A 19,956-nucleotide genomic window follows, 5' to 3' on the forward strand; every position below is an offset into this window, starting at 1 on the left:
CCAATGTCTCTGCAGGCAGGGGGAGACTGGCAGAACTGGAGGGACAGGAACATTCTGGCTTATTTTCAGTATGTGTATGTATGATTACCCTCTGCAACACACAGAGGTTCAAGGCTGGCAGGTGGGTAAGGACTGCCTCCTTGCAGACCCTGAGTTGTATGTTTGGAGATCCTAGAAATCCTGGCCAAAGGGCTCAAGCTGTGTTCAGTTATGTTAAGAGGGATCTTAGCATATTGAAAACTGATCCAACTGTGTGCACTGTTCACAGATAAGAGCTTTTTTCCCAGAGCCATGGCTCATGCAAGTCCATAGGGTAGATGGATATTGCCTGGGTCACTAAAGGTGATTTTGCACTATTGTCTTCAGGCAATGTGAGCTCTGCCTTGCTGGCTGAAAGCTGTCTAGCAAAGGATGCCTTTAATCTGTACCTCATTATAATGGTCATATGACTGGTTTAGGGCATGAACAACATGATAACAAGGCCTCCCAGGGTGCTGAGGACTCAGTGGAGCTGGTTTTATCTATGGACTGAGGGAGAAATGAGTCTTCTGGCTTCAGATTTGCATAATGGCTTTTACACCTTTAAAGAAAACAGGTTGCATATGTCAGAAAGTTCACCTGAGCTACTTTTTCGATAACAAACACAAAATACACAAAATACAAATCATTTGCTTATTTGTTTTCAATCTAAGCCTGAGTTAATTATAATCATAAAAAAGATTGAAACATTAGATGAAGCCCTGCCTTCATGTCTGTCAATGCAAGGTAGTCTGGGAGGGAGCACCTCTCAACCTACTGAGAGCCCTTCCTGAGAAAAGGTATGGAAAAAACACCATGAGATGTTGGAGTGGGATCTGGGAAGAGTAGATTAGCCATCAGGCTCTTGCAAACTTGGAGAAAAATGAGGCAGCTTCCACTGCTTCTTTCCCATTTGCCTGAATCCTCTCTTTGAATTCCAAGCTTTTTGGGATATGGAATATCTCTCCTCGTTCATTTGCACACTGCCTTGGAGCTATCACTGTAATAAGCAACATTTCCATTGCACTGAAAATGCTTCAAGTCTGGAAATATTTTCTGAAATGGATCAGCAACTGTTAAACCCAACTGCTATATTTTTCAATAAATGATCTTGTCAAATAATTAATTTCAGCTTAATCAGAACTTCACTTTGAACCATTCCCATCTGAAGGAGGTCAGTCCTTTTAAAATTATTTTTCACGTTTTTTATTTCACACAAAATTTATTTTCAAGTTAAGGATATTGCCAGTTAGGGAATTTCAACAACATTCTGCTACCGTGTCTGTTTTATTTTGATGCAGGAACTGCTGATCTCTGTGGCTGTGAGTGGTTGGGTGCCAGTTGCACTCACATATTGCAAGTGGCTGAATTTTAGTAGTGAAGTGAGAGATCCCAGTAGCCATTAAAGTCAACGTTCATCAGCAGTTACCTTATTATAGTGGTTTAGAGAGTGCAATTTTCATTTCTTGAAGAAGAAACTGCAGTAATACTGTGTCTCCTCTATCATATGAGAGTATACTGGAGCTTCCATTAATCACTATAAGCTGCTGAGAGATCATAGGCAGAACAGCACTTGAAAGAGCAAAATACTCTTAACGTTACAAACTTAAACGGGGAAAACTCAAAATTGCTGTAAAAAATCAACTTCAGAATTGGAAGGTATAATTACCGTATGCTGCTTCTGACTGGGATTTCTTGAAAGACAAAGATTAACAGATAGAGGCTGTCTTGGCTCACTGTATTTACTTCATTTCTCACTCTTGGTCAAATCAATGTCATCTGAGACACAGCCTTATGAAGACATTGGAGGTTGCACTCTGGTGAAAAGTCACCAAATTCAAGCACAGCCCCTCCTTTTGAATTTACATTTTCAGGTCTGGGCAGCCATACCACAAAATGCCAGCAGGAGAGGTGTCTGAACGTCCACGATGAAGCAGGAGAAAAATCTGCTTTCCTAAATTGCCTGACAATCCTCACTTGGGATTACTTTTCCTTTGGCATGTGCCACAGTAGGAATGGATAGTTGGGAAAAAGATCAGTGACAACATAGAGTGATTTAATCATTAAGGTTGGAAAAGACATCTAAGATCATCTAGTCCGACCACCAACCATGCCTACTAACCATGTCCCTCAGTGCCACATCTACATGCTTCTTGAACACCTCCAGGGACAGTGACGCCACCACATCCCTGGGCAGCCTGTGCCAACGCCTCACCACTCTTTCTGAGAAGAAATATTTCCTACCACCCCGCCTGGACCTCCCTGGCACAACTTAATGCCACTCCCTCTCATTCTATTGCTGTTACTTGGGAGCAGAAGCCAAACCTCACCTCACCACAGCCTCCTTTCAAGGAGCTGTAGAGTGTGATGAGGTTCCCCCGACCTTCCTCTTCTCCAGACTGAACAATCCCAGTTCCCTCAGTCTCTCCTTGTAAGACTTGTACTCCAGAGCCCTCACAGCTCTATTGCCTTTTTCTGGACATGCTCAGGGCCTCAATGACTTTTTTGTAGTAAGGGGCCCAAAACTGAACACAACACCAGAGCTGAGTACAGGGGGACCACCACCTCCCTGCTCCTGCTGGCTGTGCTATTTCTGATATAAGCCAAGATGGGAACCAGCAGTATAGAAACTATAACCTTTATAACTCAAATAAATAGATTCTTTATGCTGATGTGTCCATGGGGCGTGTGTGTGTGTCATACCTCTTATTTTTTGGCCTCTTTAATGATTTTTGTATTGCAGGGCATTTTCAGGTTGTCCAAGGAAGACTGGACACTGTAGGCACTATGGGAACTCCTAAGCTGAGTGGTCTGTTTCCCAGAGGATGAGAAAGGACACTGTCTGGAGGCGTAATGTCTCCTCTCATGGCTATGTGGCCAAAATTCACGACACAATATCTTCAAATTCCCGGTGGGTGTCAGTGTGCCTTTTTTTTTCTTTTTAATTGCTTACCCCTTATTTATCAACTAACCCTCATTTAAATGGGTTTGTCAGTCTGAAGAATCTGCTAACCATGCTTGTGCAAAAAACTTGGGATTCAGCTCCCGCAGTGCTGCTGAGTGCCAGGCACCAAGCAAAAAAGTACAAGGTTTGTGCTGTGTCATCGGCTCCCTCTGTCACCAGGTATTATTGTTTCTCCATGGCTGGATGCTTCTATCTTTTAAAGCAGAACAATCAGGAATAAAGAACGCCAAATGAGAAACGAACTATGAAGGACAAATACTTCCATTTCTGCACAAATAACCTGTCCTTGTTAGCCTTGGGTGATGGTCTCTGTGCTAAAAGAAAAGAAAAAAAAGCCTTATCCAAGTACCTGGATGAACATAACACTGACTGCATGTTTGCTAGAGAAAAATAATCAGTTCCTGGCCTACATGCCCAGAAATGATCATTGTCCTATGTGCTTTAGCATCCTCTGTAGGAAGCCCATTGTTTCCACCCTATTTCCTGTTTGAGGTTTTGTCAGGCTTCAGCTCCCCATCTGGTTCAGCCATGCACACAAATTCCTACAACTCACAATGACATTTCTCTTAATAAAGATTATTCTGGCAGGTCAGAAAAGCTGTGTGTGTGCCAGTGCTTAAACCCAGGAGCCGGTTTTGTATTGTCCTGAAAAGATCTGAGTCCTTTCAACCCATGTTAGTCACAACTGATCACTGAAGAAATGCGATGTCTTTGTCTCTGTACTTTGGAGTGCCTGATGACAGTTCAGTGCAGGAGATGAAAAGATCTGTCTGTAGCTCTGATTAATTAAGAATTTACTGCCGCATCTTAAGCACTAAGTGCCGAGGACAGTGAACATAATGTGTAGTTAGTTTATGACATTGATTTTCCTTGTCATCTATGAATAGCCAGAAATAAGCTTAAAAAAAATGGAACAATGTTGACAATAATTAAATAACAAGCAGAAGCCAGTAGCGATGTGAGTCTGCTTCTGCTGAACTGAGATTGGTCATTTATAGTTCGTAAATGCAAGTGCTGCTGATTCTGAGAAAGCTTTGTGAAGCTTTTCCTTTTGTCATGGAAAGAATAATATGGACATATTTGGGAAAACTGGGCTAAAATATGATTTTACCTCACTCCCAGGCACAGGAGGATGCTTCTGAACACTGCACTACAGGCTCTTGTTTGAACAAAACTATAGACTGGAAACAGGATCAGCTAATTTCTGGTTTCTCTTTATTAGCTGAGTGTGTGAAACCATTTTTCACGTATTAATTCAGTTCACATTAATTGTGTGTTCATATTTATGACCCTCAGGCTACATCCTACCTTAGTGATTTTAGCTCTTCAAAGAAATATGAGTAAAACATACTTCTACTCTAAAAGCGGCAGACATAAAAAAAGGCGTGGTCTTACCTTTGTAAGCCTGGATACTTTGCATGTGTCAAGACATCTGCTTTCTGGTTGAGGAAAAACATGCCATTTTTACTACTGCTAGTCCTGCTATACTAGAAGAACTCAGTCCTTTTCTATCTTCTGCATTATCCGAAAGAATTGATCATTAATTTCTAATTGTAGGACACACAGTATAATCCCACCACCGTCAGGCTGTACTTTTGCTTACTGATGTGTAACCTCCAGGAGACACTTTATTACTCTTGATGGATGAGCCTGGAAGAGCTCATCTTGACTTTCAGATCCTAAGCTGCATTTACTGCCCTGGAAGATGAGAATCTGGAGGAAAAACATTTTGCTAGTAAACAGAGCAAATGAACATACAATAAACCACTGAGACACTGTAATCCCAGAAACCCATGACACTATTAATAATGGGTCCTTTTGAAAGTGAAGCCACACTTCATGCCCCAAAGCCTCTGGAATTATGTTTGGTAAACTGCAGACATCACATTCCTTGGAGGGCAATAGCTTGTATCTCCTATTTCTCCGACGCCGTTTTTATTTTTACCTGTATCAGAGATGGATACGCTTCCCTTAAGAATCCTCATTAAAGCAGCTTCAATCTTTCCAGGTTTATACTTATTGATTCTGGGCAGGACAAATTTTCTAGTAAGTGGAAAATTTTAGGTTTTTGCAGTAAGTTTTTATTCTCAGAAAGATGAAAATGGGATATTTGACAAATTTCCAGATGACAGAGTGTGTGAGTGTCTTTACACAATCCATTTTCCACCTCTTCTAGCTCTACGTATGGTGGGTTACAGAGTCACTACTATATGTAGAATAAAATAAACCACAACATCCATGTTGGTTCCAGATTTGACACTGGGTGAAGTTGTGTTATTGCTCACATGAGCTCATCTTCTCTTTCACTGACCCTGGTCATCACTGCCCACTTTGGGAGTACCTCCTGAAACAATTCTTTATCAGCTGTCGGAGTATTGCTATGTGTGGCTGTAGGAAATGACTCTCTGGTGTTGAACAGCCCATGCTCAGGTAGGGTCCTATTGCTGTTTTCCTCCAGAACTTGTTAAATTGATCGTGAAAGTGCTTCAGAACCTCAAAAATACGTTGATGCCCTCTGCCTCCTTGAACTCCTGCTACAGGTATCAGTTAACAAAAAGACCTGAGAACTTAAATGTCCACCAGTGCTTGTGAGTAAAGTCTGTGGTACCCAAAACTTATTAGGAGAAGAGCTACACATTCATCCTGGGATGTTCAGCATCTTCTCCTGCCCCCTACAGAAGGCTTTTCTTCTGTCACAGATGGAGCTCTGTCCCATCCTTGTGAATGGGGACCTGATGTATCATACTCAAGTTCGTGGCTTTAATGGCCAATGACAAATTTTGAACCTGGTGCGTTACCTTGTGACGTTATCTAACCACCTCTGGGAGCTGCTTACCTGTAGTGAGTTTTCTCAAGCTCTGTCTGACCTGAGGAACCAAATCTCAGGCTCAAACATCATGGTTTGGACAAAACACAGGATGCAGGGCTTCAATCAAGGCTTTTATGGTTCTTCCCTGGAAGGAGGCACCTCACCCCCAGGAATTCACCCCCACACTCGGTATTGCAATGCACACATCCCATCTGAAGGTGTTGAGTTTACAGCTGAGATGTTGCTCTACTGCTATGCTCACCATCCTAGCAGTTTTCAGTGCTTTCATAGACTGCAGTTGTGAAAATTTGTTGTCCTGCTTTTCAAGTGTTATTGGTTATAATGTGAATGGTGTTGCAGCTGGAACTGTAATAGATTCATAAGAATTTTTTAGTTTTATTTTTTAACAGATTTGGGGGTTGAGTGGATACTACATTATGCCATTATTACAGCTTCAATATTATTGTTTTTCTTTAACTGGCATTGTTTATTATGCATGCATTGAAGCACAAATGTGGAACAAATGAATCTGATATCAAATTAATGCTGCGATCAGGTTTCCCTCCCTTCCCTCTTTAGTTGCCATAACAATCTGTGATCTTGAAGCAACGATAAAATTAGAATTGCATTATAGGTGTTTACACCATGTACACTCTGTCTCCTATTATTATTTTTCATTGTAATAAAAGCACTGAGTGTTTGCTTTGGAAGAGAACGCTGTCAGAGCTCTTGCACTGCCACATCCCACATTGCTTTTTGCAGCCATTCACTGTTTTAGGGAGAGGGAAGGGAGCAAGGAGAGCTGAAGCTTTTGGAGGAGGGGAGATTTTGTTTATAGTTTTGAAGATAATTTTTGTCTTTTACTTCAAGGGTGTATTTTTGAGCACATTACCTTTGGATTTCAAAGCTTCAGAGAAAAGCATCTCTGTTGGCTTAAACACGATGCAAATTTCCCCTCCTTCTGTGGTGGGAAGTATATCTCTTGGCTCTTCCTATTGCTGACATAAAGAAATGTGGGTGAGGAAGAGATTTAATTGGTCCATGTGTGCGCATGTTTATGGGTATGTGTGTATAAATGTACATGTATGATGTAATCAGCTCCCTCTCCCCATGACTGCACAGGCATCTGACCTTGGGGATGGCATGAAAGAAAAAAAACATGACAGATGTTAGTCATATTGCCTAGTGCATGACTTGAAAGTGCTCTGTAGTTCAGCAATGAGCGTTATGGAAAAACATTTATGGAACAAAGAGGCCATTATCTCTGTATCTTGACTGTGCTGGGCATCACAGAGTCCCTTTACTGCTGCTCCTATCCAGACTGGCATATTATTCCTTGCTGTGACATCTTTCTGTGCAGCCTTTGTAGATAATCCTTGTGATAAAGCTCCTTTCAGGAAAACGGGACTTTTTCATTTTTAAATAGAAAGTGATCACCTTATGCTGAGGCCAGACTGGAATAGAAATGCTGTGAGATTTCCTTCTCCATCCACTAAGCCTGCTGTACTTGTATGCAAACCATTCTTTGATTTTTTTATTTTATTTTTTAAAAACTTTGCCTGTCTTACAAGCATGGGATCTGTCTATTTATGAACGTTGTATGTGGTTATTTTCCTGATTGATCTGAATAGAAGTCATTCAGCCACAAGCTAGTTCTGGCTGGCATCAATATTTCCCTGAATTCTCTATTTCAGATTCTGTGCAATACAGAGAACTGTTACACCGGGCACAGGGATGTGGGAGGTATGATAAAAGAAAATAAAATGTCATGTAGGCTGAGTGAGGAACGTAGTTAGCTGTCATAAACCTCCAGAGACAAGATCTTCCCAGAGCTGGACTCGTCCAGTCATCTCCTCACCAACTCCATCCTAAAGATCAAAGAATGGGGATTAAGCAGTGCCTATTCTGCAGTGGCATGCTGCTGGGGATTAGCTAGGTAGGAATCACCTAAGTAAAAGATCACAGCATCATAATACAGCTGTGGAAGGGACCTCAGGAGGTCTGATCTGCTTCTCAGGGCTGGGCCAACTTCAGTGCTAGGTCAGGTAGCTCAAAGCCATAGCCAGTCAAATTTAGAATGTCTCTGAGGATAGGGATTCAACCTCCTCTTGGGACTCCTGTGTCCTGCTTTCAGCTGGGACAGTTCTTAGCTGCTTTCAGGACAGCTTTTCCTTCCTTACACCTCATTGGTATTGCCTCTGCAGCAAATGTCATGCTTGTTCGTGTAGCTTTTTTTTCTTTTGTCCCTTGTCTTTTTTCCCCTTGGTAATTGTCTCACTCCATCTTCTTTATATCACCAGTTAGCAGCTGAAGAGTCATAAAATCCTCCCTCCTCCTTCCTTGAACCAAACTCTTCTCTAGACTGAACAAAGCCACCCTCACCTCATGCATCATGTGCTGGCTTTCTCATCATCTTGGACTATCACCTGAATGGCCTCGCTGCCTCGATCTTTTCTTTCATTGCTGGTTCACAGTACTCAAGCTGTGGCCTTGCAAGAAGCAAATGATGGTAGAACAAAGGAGGTGATCTGGGATATTTCTGCTACTGACACTGCTATGGTTGTGCTCCTCCATCCTGCCATCACACTGTCTGGCTGCAGGGGCTGCTTCTGGGATGACAATTAAGACACATGATAACTCAGTGCAGGTTCTGGAAAAAAGACCGGATCTTGAGAGCACCCTCAGATAGCTCCTCATCCCCTGCTCCAGGGTACTCAGCACACCCTCAGGACTACGCTGTGAAGTTGTAACTACTTGGAAAATATGAACTGGGTGATCCCTTCCACTCAAAATTGGAAAAGGTCTGTAGGGTATCATGAGGAAAACCAAGGACAGCTGCTGACCAGTGCAATCAGTTGGGATATAAGGCAGTCTGCTTCAGCTTCACCTTCTGAGAGGAGGAAAATTGAGAGGCCTTTGCTGTGACCAACACAGTAGTATGGCCAAGAAAGCGATGTTTGAGTCTTGCTTAGTGCTAACATTGCTGCTGAAATTTCTTTCCATATGTTGTCTTTGTGACTGGTACTGATGACTGCAGAAGGGGTTAGAAAGTGATTAAGAAAAGGAAGGAGGAGAAGAAAGGTTTCGTGTTTCTAAGAATGCCAATGTACTCACGCTGAGTAACAAAAGGAAGGCACTCGTGTGTTAACTCCAAGATGACACATTCAGTAGCTGTGTCAGTGTAGCTCTATTCCCCCCCCAAACTGACCAGCTCTGGTCTGGAGATGGAGGTTCCCATTTTCAAGACCTGAATGTGCATGGTGGATCCTGCTTCTTGGAGGTAATGTAGTGGGTCACTATGCTGTGTAACAGTGCACGGCAGAGACGTGTATGGCCATCACAATCTTAAGCTTCTACATTTGAGAGTAAATTCTTTCTTTACACTAAGGGCATCTGCTATTATTCAGAAATCAAATAAAAGTAGTTGAGAATTCAACTACTACTTGGTTCTTTAGATGACCCAAATCAGATGGTTTGCTTTCATATACTGGTATTGTACTTGTGCTTTCCTTTGGGTGACTTAGTGCTACACAGAGCAGCACTGAGGGTACACCAGTGATTTATAGCACACTTTCTAGTTGAGGACATGTATTTATCATGTTACAACAAACTAATGATTAGTAGTTGCCATAGTGATAATGAGAACTTGAAGTCTTTGCACACTACAGAGTCAAAAGCAAGCCTTGGCCTATCTTTGCTGTGAAGCAATCATGGTGGGGTCTTAAAAATAGAGGCTCAGGAACCAGCAACACTTATTAACACTTTAGCATCCTATGGGGAAAACATTAAAAAATAATCATATGCTTATTTAGTGATGAAAAAAACCCCAAACCACCAGATGGGAAGGACTCAGTAGAGGTTTTTCACTATAAAAAAAGGAATGATTTTTTTCAAAATCCACTCTTAGTTTTTCTTTTCTAATGCAATTGAAGGATGCCATTTTTTCACTGCTAGTCATCTCCCTCTTCTTTTTGCTGGCATGACTTTGCTCATTGAAATGCTATATGGACAAAATCTCAGTTCTCTGAAGTTCTGCCAACACATCTTTTTTAATCCAGGCAGTCATTTCTTCTTAAGTCTGCTACCAACCAGCAACAAGAAGTCTTTGCAGAGATGCACAAATTTGCCCACCATTATTTCTTGATGTTCTGTGAGGGAAAATACCACTCACGTTTCTGTGGGGACACCAGGGAATGCAGGCATCTTCTGAAGCTTATGGCTGTTTGCTCAAGTCCAGAGTGGCTACAAGTCCCTCTGTATTCAACCTCACGATGCAATGGCCAACAAGGATCTTAACAGATGTGGGAGACACAGACCCAAAGACAAATAAAGTCAATTTGTGTTGTTCTGATAAGCTCAAAATGTTCCTCAGAAATGGCAGTATGCAGGAAAACCTTTGACTTATTTATCCTCCCCTGGTGTTGGCTTGCTGCAATGCCTAGCCTGGGAATGAATATTTGGCAAAAGCAGAAAATAAAATGGTGAGGTCCAGAGTGGCAAAGCCCCTCCTCTTCTACCTGATGCCTCCCAAGATCATTTCTAAATGAGACTCTCATAACCTACAGAGAGCAGGCTTAGTGGCCTTTAACTACTACAAGAACTAATTAAGTGGGAGGGAAAGAATCTGAAACCACTGGGACATGAACAAGCTTAGTTTTGTTTATCGGTACACTGAGAAATTCCAGCTGAGTATGTAGAAGATGAGTCAAATGATTTATCCAGGAGATCAGATAAAGAGCAAGGCAGGAGCTATTGTGCCAAGCTAAAAAACATGCACAATATTGTTTGGCACCAATGTGCAACTACTATCCTCCAGTGGAGGGGGAAGAAAAGCAGTGATGAAAACTTCCTCCCTTACTTCTACATTTTTCCACCCCTGGGGCCATGTCTGCAAACAGCTCTGAAGCATCAGGGTCTTGTACTGTAAAATTGCTGTAAAAATAATTTTTCTTCCTTCCTCAGCTTCTGTTGGTGGTAATCTGAAATCACTGTCAGCTCTTTGGAGTGCTGAATGTTTGAAAGCACACCTCAGCAGTGATAAATGAAGGAGAATGACATGCAGTGCCAGGAGTCCTTTGCAAGGTGTCAGTCAAAGGAAAACAAGGAGAAACTATTTTGGTGTTACCAGAAAATCATAAAGCGTTAATTATTAGATGCAACCAATGTAGATGCCAATGTAGATTGGAACTTCAGTGGTAGCAGTTATCTCCCATCAACTCACACAACCAATAGGCACCCAAAAGCTTCAAAGGCTTGTGAATGTCACCATATGCATGCCTCTACTTGGACAAATGTCTGATGGCTGCATCAATGCTGGCAGAAGGCTTGGCCATGTTAAATTTGTAAGATCCATGTGTGCTCAAGCCCCCATCTGCAGGCTCTGTGTGCTCTGCAGAAGGTGCAACAGCAGGTCCAGATGTGTCAGCTTTACTGTTTGAGATCAAGCCTTTCTAATTAGGTCAAGAAGAACATGATACTTTAGCAGCTTCCAGAATATTCCATTATATACCAGAAGGTATATAATTCAGTGCTAGTGTGGGAATTGTTCCAGAGACAATGTTGTGTCTCAGATGTAATTCTAAGCCTTGAACACAGTTAATGAAGCCATTAAGAGGAAGCCAAATTTTAGCCACTTTGCCAAAACAGCTAATCTGCAAGGCCCTCAGATAGGTGGATATCTACAGCACTGGAATGTTCTGCTGCTGCATGTAACAAAATTGTCCTCTAATGATGGGCTTCACCCAAGTCAAGATTTGGCTACTGACAGCTTCTTTCAGTTGCCCATAGCCCACAGCCTAGCCAGGTTGAGACTACCACTTCATTTGCAGCTGGAATGGGCTCTGCAATTTGCTAAAATCATCCTGAGCCTTAGAATAATTGAATTAAAATATCATTAAAGTTGGAAGTGACCTCTAAAATCATCTAGTCCAACCATCCTACCAACAATATCACTCACTAAACCATGTCCCTAAATACCACATCTGCACGTTTCTTGAACAGTGACTCTATCATCTCCCTGGGCAGTCTATTCCAGTGCCTGACCACTCTTTTGGACAAGAAGTTTTTTCTAATACCCAGCTTGAACCTTCTCTGGTTCAGCTTGAAGCCTTTCTCTCTTATCCTACCGCAGGTTGCCTGGAAAAACAGGCCAACTCCTGCCTCACCTAAGATTTCATGTAAGCAACAAGTTGGTTTGCTATTTCTGAGGTCTGAAATCTTCATAAAATGGCAAGATGATCACTTGAGTGAGAAGGATTTTGAAGAAATTTTTCTTCAATTACTGCGATTTACTGCGACATGATTTATTGCTAGATGAGCCCTCAAACACTGCCTGTAATTACAGACCTGTGACTGCAAAGCAGGAAGATGATGAAGGTTAAACACATCAACAGTCTTTGCATGAGAAGGAAGTGACCAACTGAGAAACAGTAGAGGTAATAAGAGATAAAAGGATTCAAGAGTGTGGCAGATAGGTTTGTACCAAGACATTCTTTAATGAAAGAAGACAGCGCAACAAATGAAAGTAGAAAACCTTGATATTGCTTGGGTTAATATTAGAGATCTTAGATGTAGTTTTCACAAATAATTCTCATTTTAAGGGCCAGTGCTCTTTCTTTGCAGTCCCAAATTTACCTGCTGTGCTAATGCAGCGTCTTCTCACATCCACTGTTGAAAATTAATTACTTGAGTAATAAGGATATATATATATATATATATATATATAAATCTTCAAACAGGTTTATAAAAAGAGTTGTTTGCACTGAAGTTGTGCGCTGCATTCTTAGTTTCCAGTGTAAATAGATCTCTCTGTGCTCAGTGCTTTCTCACACACTGTGTCCTACTGCTGTGCCTAGAAGGGAGAGTCAACTACAGCCTCTGGGGATCCTTGTCCCAGAAGGGCTACTCTTAAACACCATTTTCTACTCTTTGCAGTCCTAAATCCTAGGGGAGGAGAAACTTCCCATGCAGCCCCAGCGGCAGGCTTGCCCTCTATTACATTTCACTGTAAGGAAATATTTTTCTGATCTTCAGCCTTCATGTGTCTCTTGTTTAATTCCTTACCACCGCACCTAGCTAGGCTCCCTTGTACAAGCCTAAAGAATTAATCACCTCCTTCACTCATTTCAGATACTTGTTTATACAGTGCAGAGAACAAGAATTACTCCCAGGATGAAGAGCAAAAGGAGCTGGATGAGAAAAAGACCAGTGGAGAGGTGAGGAATGGGGAGAAAATGATGCTCCAAGCATACAATTCAAGCTGCTGGTAAGAGTAAAAGGGTTGCAGGAGCACTGCAGTACCTGATTTGTGTTGCTTGCTTTTGCCTGTTAATTAAGGAAGGCAAAATTCACCTCCTCACGGGGTCCTGAAGTGTTCTACTGAGAAGAAGGCATCTTTTCAGGTGCCTGTCAGTCCAAAACAGCAGCAGTGCATCATCAGATAATTCCCCAGGCGTAGCCAGGCAACAGAACATAAAAAAGTGGTGAATGCACCACAGACAGCAGCTCTGCAGCCATTGAAATGCCCTGCAAGTCCTTGGGAGCAGAAGAAAGCTGCTCATGGGAAGGCAATTCTGCCTAAACGCACAAGCAGGACTCCAGGAAGTTCTCTGGGACTCAAGAACTTCCAGCACTGACAGTAATACTTGTCACAACCTTGCTTTGCTTTCCCAGAGGCCTGTCACAGGGCAAGGCTGGCTTTTTCTGCACAAAACCTATTCTGATGTTGTTCTTTTTTTCTTTTCCTCTACGTGTTTTCTTGCCTTAGAACTTGAAAGTGACCCCTGAAGTGCATTCCTGAACGCAGGGGCTCCTTCGCAGCAGATGGCAGATCCCACCACACTGTGTCCAACTGCCATAAGCTGAATACCCAGCCAGGATCACAGAATCACGGAATGGCTTTGGTTGGACCTTAAGGATCATCAAGTTTTAACCGCCTGCTGTAGGCTGGATGCCCCAACCAGCTCAGGCTGCCCAATTAGGCCCCATCCACCCTGGCCTTGAATGCCTTCAGGAATGGGGCATCCTCAGCTTCTCTGCGCTGCTGAAGTCATTGCTCAGCACCAGGATCTCTCTCTTTTTTTTTTTTTTTTATTATATGTAATAGTCTGACACATTACAGGTGATAGCTCATTACTAGTGATAGCTCTGCAGCTTTCCCAATGGGGAAAGTACAGGGATGTTCAGACAACAAAGTGTCACAGTTAGCTGAGCTAAGGATTGTCCACACAAAAGGTCTCATGTTATTGTAGACAATTTGGCACCAGTCCCCTGGGTTGAACTGCACAGAGGATGTCCCCCGGATTGCATTTTACTGAGGAAGAGAAAGTAGCCAGCAAGAAGAGCAGGGGGATGGCTAACTGCTAATAGGAAACAAGGAGGCCAAATGAGCTGAAGAAAATGAGGCTGGAGGAGAAGGGAGAACTGATAAAACTTCCTGACTGCCTTCCATGCAAGGATGCAATCCAGTTGCTTGGTGTTGTTTCTGTGATCTGTGGTTTTTTTTATTTATTTGCATCTGGGAACAGGACCTTTGACCCAGGAGCCCTGTACGTTTATGGATGGCATGTACTCCTGCACCAGGCACATGGAGGAGATTGTCACTGACCCAGTGACAAGCCATCTTGCTGAGATACTGAAAACTAAACAATCAGGTTGTGGCATAAGTGTTGATGCCATTTCAGTAGCTGTGAAAACCATTACACCTCCCAGCCACCCACAGCCCTGTTGCTGTTCTTCAGAAGCTGAATGCAGCTACAGCTCTTTTGTGGGGTGACAAAAACACTAAAAGGGAGTACATGGACCTGGATGAGACTGTGCTAGGGTTTTCTTTTTGTTGGGAAATATTTTGGTGTTGGTGCTCAGTTGAGTTAGAGAGCTCTCACCGTTTCTTGTAGCATCAGAATAGTTCTCGGAATAGTTCTTCTTTACTGTGTTCAACATACATCTTATATACCATTCACTTACAAGCAAGAAATTCCTGCCCCTCTAATCAGTTAATTAGGCCTAGCTTCCCCCAAACAACAGTGATAAAGGATGAAAGGTTTCTTCACTGTGATAAGATTAACAATGCATACAGAAAGAATCTCCTGTTTACCCTTAGATGCAAACAGATACTGTTTGCTCTCTGTCTTAAACTCCAGACTCCCAAGGTTTCACAGTTGGTGTTTGGGAAAAAAAAGAGTAATAGAAAGCAGACCTGCCTATGTAATCTCATCTGCTGGACTTGTTTCTCCTCCACCCATGTATGGCCATGACTTCAGACAGGAGCCTGTGATGCGGAGGGGGAGGAGAAAGGTCTGCTCATGACACTTTCCTTTTCTTACATATATGATGACCAAAGTCTGTGAATTTTCTTAGCATTTTTTTTCAGACTGTACAAAGCATGAATGTTAATTTTTCCCTTTTCCTCCCCACAAGGCTGATGGAAATCTGAGGTTTGCTGAGGGTGTGGGGAAAAGGGCGAGCTGCAAAATAAGCTATGGTGAGGTCCTTGGATCACAGGGTGTACTCCTGCCTGTGGAAAGGAAGATAATGTATTTGGCTGCTGGCACCAGACTGACACCTGGTTAAGAAAAGAATGAGTGGGTGGTGAATTCCTGTCACCTGCAAGTGGAAGGATCTTGGCCATCCTGGAGCTGCTGCAGCCACTGCTTTGGCTTTGTCACTGTGGTGGATATGGATATACAGAAGCACTAGTAGAGCTTTGTACCAGTGGAAATGTTGTCCAAGCACATGCTTCAGAGCATGATAGGAGCACAAGTAACAGCCCTGGCCTCCAGGGTGTATCCTGAGACTGCTGTGTAACTAGAATTATAATGTGCATAAGCTAAATGGGCAAAAATTTGTATCTGCTGGAGAACATCTTTCTTAGCACCTTCTGGAAAGTTCCTGCCTCTTTCTTTATTCCTATTTGGCATGAAAATAAGATGATGAGTGGGATACCATAATGTACTATCTATCTCCTCAGACTGAAATTGTGTTGGGTTCAGCCACCTGCAGAAGGACAAATGCAAGCCAAGGTAAGTGAAACATCTACTGCGCACTGATCCCTATCTCTCTTGTCAGATTTGGTGAAGACACCAAACTGTGCGAGGAGACACCAATTGCAGTGACTGCCATTCAGAGGGACCTCAAGGGTGGAGGAAAGGGTCAGCAGAAACCCTGTGAAACTCAAGAAGGATAAATGTGGAGACCTGCAATCGGGAAGGGGGAACTCACTGCACTGAAACAGGCTGGAGATGGATGGGCTGGGGACCAGCTCTGCTGAAAAGGACTCAGCAGTCCTGGTGTAAATGGAAGTGATCACAAGCAGCCCTGGCAGGAAGTGACTGCCTCCTACCACAAGACACATATTACGTCTGCTGGGTACCTTCAGTTCAGAAAGCTGTGGTAAAACTGGAGAGAGGTCAGAGGCACATAACAGCAGCCACAGGATCTGTGAGGAGCTTGTCAAGGAGATCTAGTCCAACATTCTGTAATGGAGTATGGCAGGAGGAAGAGAAGCAAGAGACATAATTTGAAGCACGAGTCATTCAGTCTAGATAGCAGAAAAAGCATTGTCACCATAAGAACGGTCAAGCAGTGTAACAAATTGCCCACAGAGGCTGTGAAGATTCCTGCTTTTTATTTTATTATTCCTTTTAGCAGGAAGCTCTAGTTTGTTTCTCCTTTGCTGTGAGATAAGAGGATGCTCCAGTGTTCGGCACAGTTGTACAGGGCTCAGAGACCAAGGCTGGAGTAGCAAAAGTGACATGGCAACAGTCTTCAGCCTCCTCTAGAGCGCAGGCTTAGATCACAATCTAACTCAGAACTATTCTTAATAAAAAACACATAGCTAATTAATTTTAGGCTTTTCACTGAGAGGATAAGACTCCTCTGCTCCTCCAGCCTCTTCATGTGTACAGAGGTACACCCAGGTGGCAAAACAACTCACCTTGGTTACCTCTGAGGCAAGCAAGAGTTTTCTGAAGATCAACAGTACCTGAAGTCAAATAGGGATGATGCTAATTCCAGAGGTGCACTATAAATCATGTAAGTACAACTCTTTGGGGTCTAGCTGTTCTGTCATAGGGATATTCTGCATACATCTATTCCCTGGAAAGCAGTCTTACTGCAGATGGTGGTTCTTTTCCCATTTAGGACCTGTGGGACATCACCTGGGACTCATTTGTTAACAGTAGAATTTCAGTTTCAGACACCTGCAAATGAGACCCCTAGAGCCCAATTCTGTTTTCTAAACACAGGCAGCAGTGCCATTTGAGTTGCCCTGGAGTATCCAACATGGTTGGGGTTAAGCAACTGAATAAAGGAGTGAAAGTGGGATTCACTTCACAAATCCAACATTTTAACCTTGGGAATCCTTAGCCAATTATTTGGAATGTCCTATCCTACGTCACTTCAGAGCCCCTCATAGATGTTTCGGAGGCTCCAGAACACCTCAAACCACTCTAGATTCCTCCAATGTGACCAACAAATCAAGCCATACTTGCCTACTTTAGGGCTATCAGAATAACTCTAAAATTGCCCAACAAAGCAGCTAAGACTCTTGGCTGATTCTATGATTCTGTGATTGGTGCAATCATAAACACATTGGGAACACATCTGAATTGGCGTGTTGTCTTCAAAGCCTAGGTAGTCATGCAGGGCTTGACTGAATTGCCTAAATAGAAGTGTTCCTATCCACCTCTCACAGCCCATGGGCAACTAGCAACAATTCCATACATCTCCTCCCTCCTTGTCTTAGCCATGTCCCTCAGGATTGGATAAATTGTCTTCAAGACGAACATAGTTACCCCTAAGCAGCAGAGACAATTACAGAGTTAGGTGGAGATGCTGCACTGAGGTTAAGGTTCATGAGCAGCTACACTGATTCCTCAGCACCTTCATGGTCTACACCCAAGTGACATGATTGGGAACCCATGTGGTAGCACAGTGGGATGAAAAAATACCTTCTGCCTTTAAGCTTAAATCAGCACATTGCCTTCCTTCTCTTACTGCTGCAGATCCATTTTCATCATTATTACGTCTGTAATAGGGCTAGAGTTGGGTCAATTGATAAGCTCAGGCTTTCTATGATTTCCATATCCAGGTATTCCCCAAGTGCTAGTGGCTATATGAGCTAGAATTTCTTTCAGTATGGTCTCCTTAGCATTGAATTTAGGCTTATGCAGATAGGAAAACTGTTAGTCTTGATGCTGGTAAAGAGAAAACATAAAGAATTGTCTTCTTTCACATACCTACATTTCAAGAGAAGGATAAAATGTCTTCTGGACCAGTTTTGTAACAGTCTACTTAGCTACTGCTGCTCTTAAAGGCACAATATCTTCAAGCACGTTGCCCTGGGTGTCTTGGACAGGGAATGGAACAAAGAGCTCTGATTCATTCATCGAAATCTTGAGGACCCTTTAAGCACAGCAGCAGCATCCCAGACAACAAGGGACGTGCTGTTCTGATGCTCACATTCATAAAAGACAAACAGGATAATCCAGCTCATAGTAGGCTGGTTTGACGTTGCTCTTTGGCAAAATAAAGGAAATACTAATGTGGGTATAAAGGAATAGAAGACATTAAAGAAGAGGTAAACAATTAACGCCAATCATCATCCTTTTTAGGGAGGAAAGGTTGTCAAACTTGATTTCATTCTCTGATGTGATGGTATGTTTTGGCTGATAAAAGTAATTGCAAAGATGGAATATATTCTGACTTTGGTATGTTTGACGGTGCAGCAGATCCTGATTAAAATATTAACATTCTACCCAATCAATACGAAGCACATAAAATGGATTAAGGATTGTCTGACATGTCAACAAAGAAGCTGTCAGAGAGGAATCACCATAGGAGAGTATTTTTTTAGAGGGGTTCTGCAGGGATCAGTAATAGGTCTGAATGCTATTGAGTGTTTTCACTAATGACCTGAAAGTAAATATTAAAACTGCTGATAACACTGGAAAATAATGAAGAGGACCAGGAGCTACACAAAAGTGCTCTTAGTATCGTTGTTAACAAGCTTTTATATCCAAAAACAAGCAAGCAAATCATGCATGCAGGGTCCTGCAGCACAGGGATTTAGGCATTCTAAAGAAGCAACCCAAAGTAATTCTTCCAAGATGATATTTTGTGGCTTTGAATGTTATTTCTTGCAAGCACTGATGCAATCTCTGAATGTAATTCAGAGGAATAGGGGTGAAGTCTTTACTTTCTGTATGTTGCATCACTACACTTCATGTTGAAATAATGCCTCCAGATCAGTTACCTGGAATCTAGAAAGACTGTCAGGACAAAAGGAAGAAAAGAATAAAACAAAAGTTGCAGAAATGTCTCAAAAATTATTCAGGGACCAAAAAGCCACTGTTATATGTGTAAACCTCAAGAACAGGATGTATTTATTATTTTTCTGTAAAGGAGGATTGAAAAGAAACTTGAGACTTCTTTATGAGTGCCTTTGGGGGAAAACAGTAGATACAAAAGCTCTTGCTAATGCAGCAGCAGTGGGCAGAGGCAGAACCAACAGAGAAAACATTTGCAGAAGCAAGAGGAAGGATCTGACAGATCACACATCTCTGGGAGGCAGTGGACTTTGACCCCAACTCTCAGTGGCTTCAGATAAAGATTGAAACCTTTTTATTATGCATTTGTTAACTTGATCAAGCAGGAGGTGAGGGGGAAAATGTCCTAGATGTGAAAGGTGAGACTTGGTGAGACAAGATACGAGGAACAGCTGAAGGGAATTGGGATTGTTCAGTCTGGAGGAGTCTGAGGGGAGACCTCACCACTCCCTACAGAGCCCTAAAGGAGACTGCATTGAGGAAGATGTTGGTCTTTTTTCTCAGCTGATGGATGACAGGACAAAAGGAAACACTGGGAGAGGTTTAGATTGGACGTCAGAAAGAATTTCTTCATTGAACGGTGGTGAGGCATTGGAATGGGCTGTCCAGGGAAGTGGTGCAGCCTCCATCCCTGGTGGCATGTAGCTCTAAGGTACATGGATAGATTTGGTAGTGTTAGTTGGTGGTTGTACTTGGTGATTTTTAAGGGTCTATTCCCCACTTCAATGATTCTATGATTCTATTTATGGGTCCCACACTAAGTAAGTACTAAAAGCCATGGAGCTGTGAAACATTAATTTAGGGAGCTGAGAAACCCATCACTGGCTCAATGGGGCTTC

The sequence above is a fragment of the Tympanuchus pallidicinctus genome, unplaced genomic scaffold, assembly GCF_026119805.1.
Source record: "Tympanuchus pallidicinctus isolate F22 unplaced genomic scaffold, pur_lepc_1.0 scaffold19, whole genome shotgun sequence".
In the NCBI taxonomy this organism is placed as follows: Eukaryota; Metazoa; Chordata; class Aves; order Galliformes; family Phasianidae; genus Tympanuchus; species Tympanuchus pallidicinctus.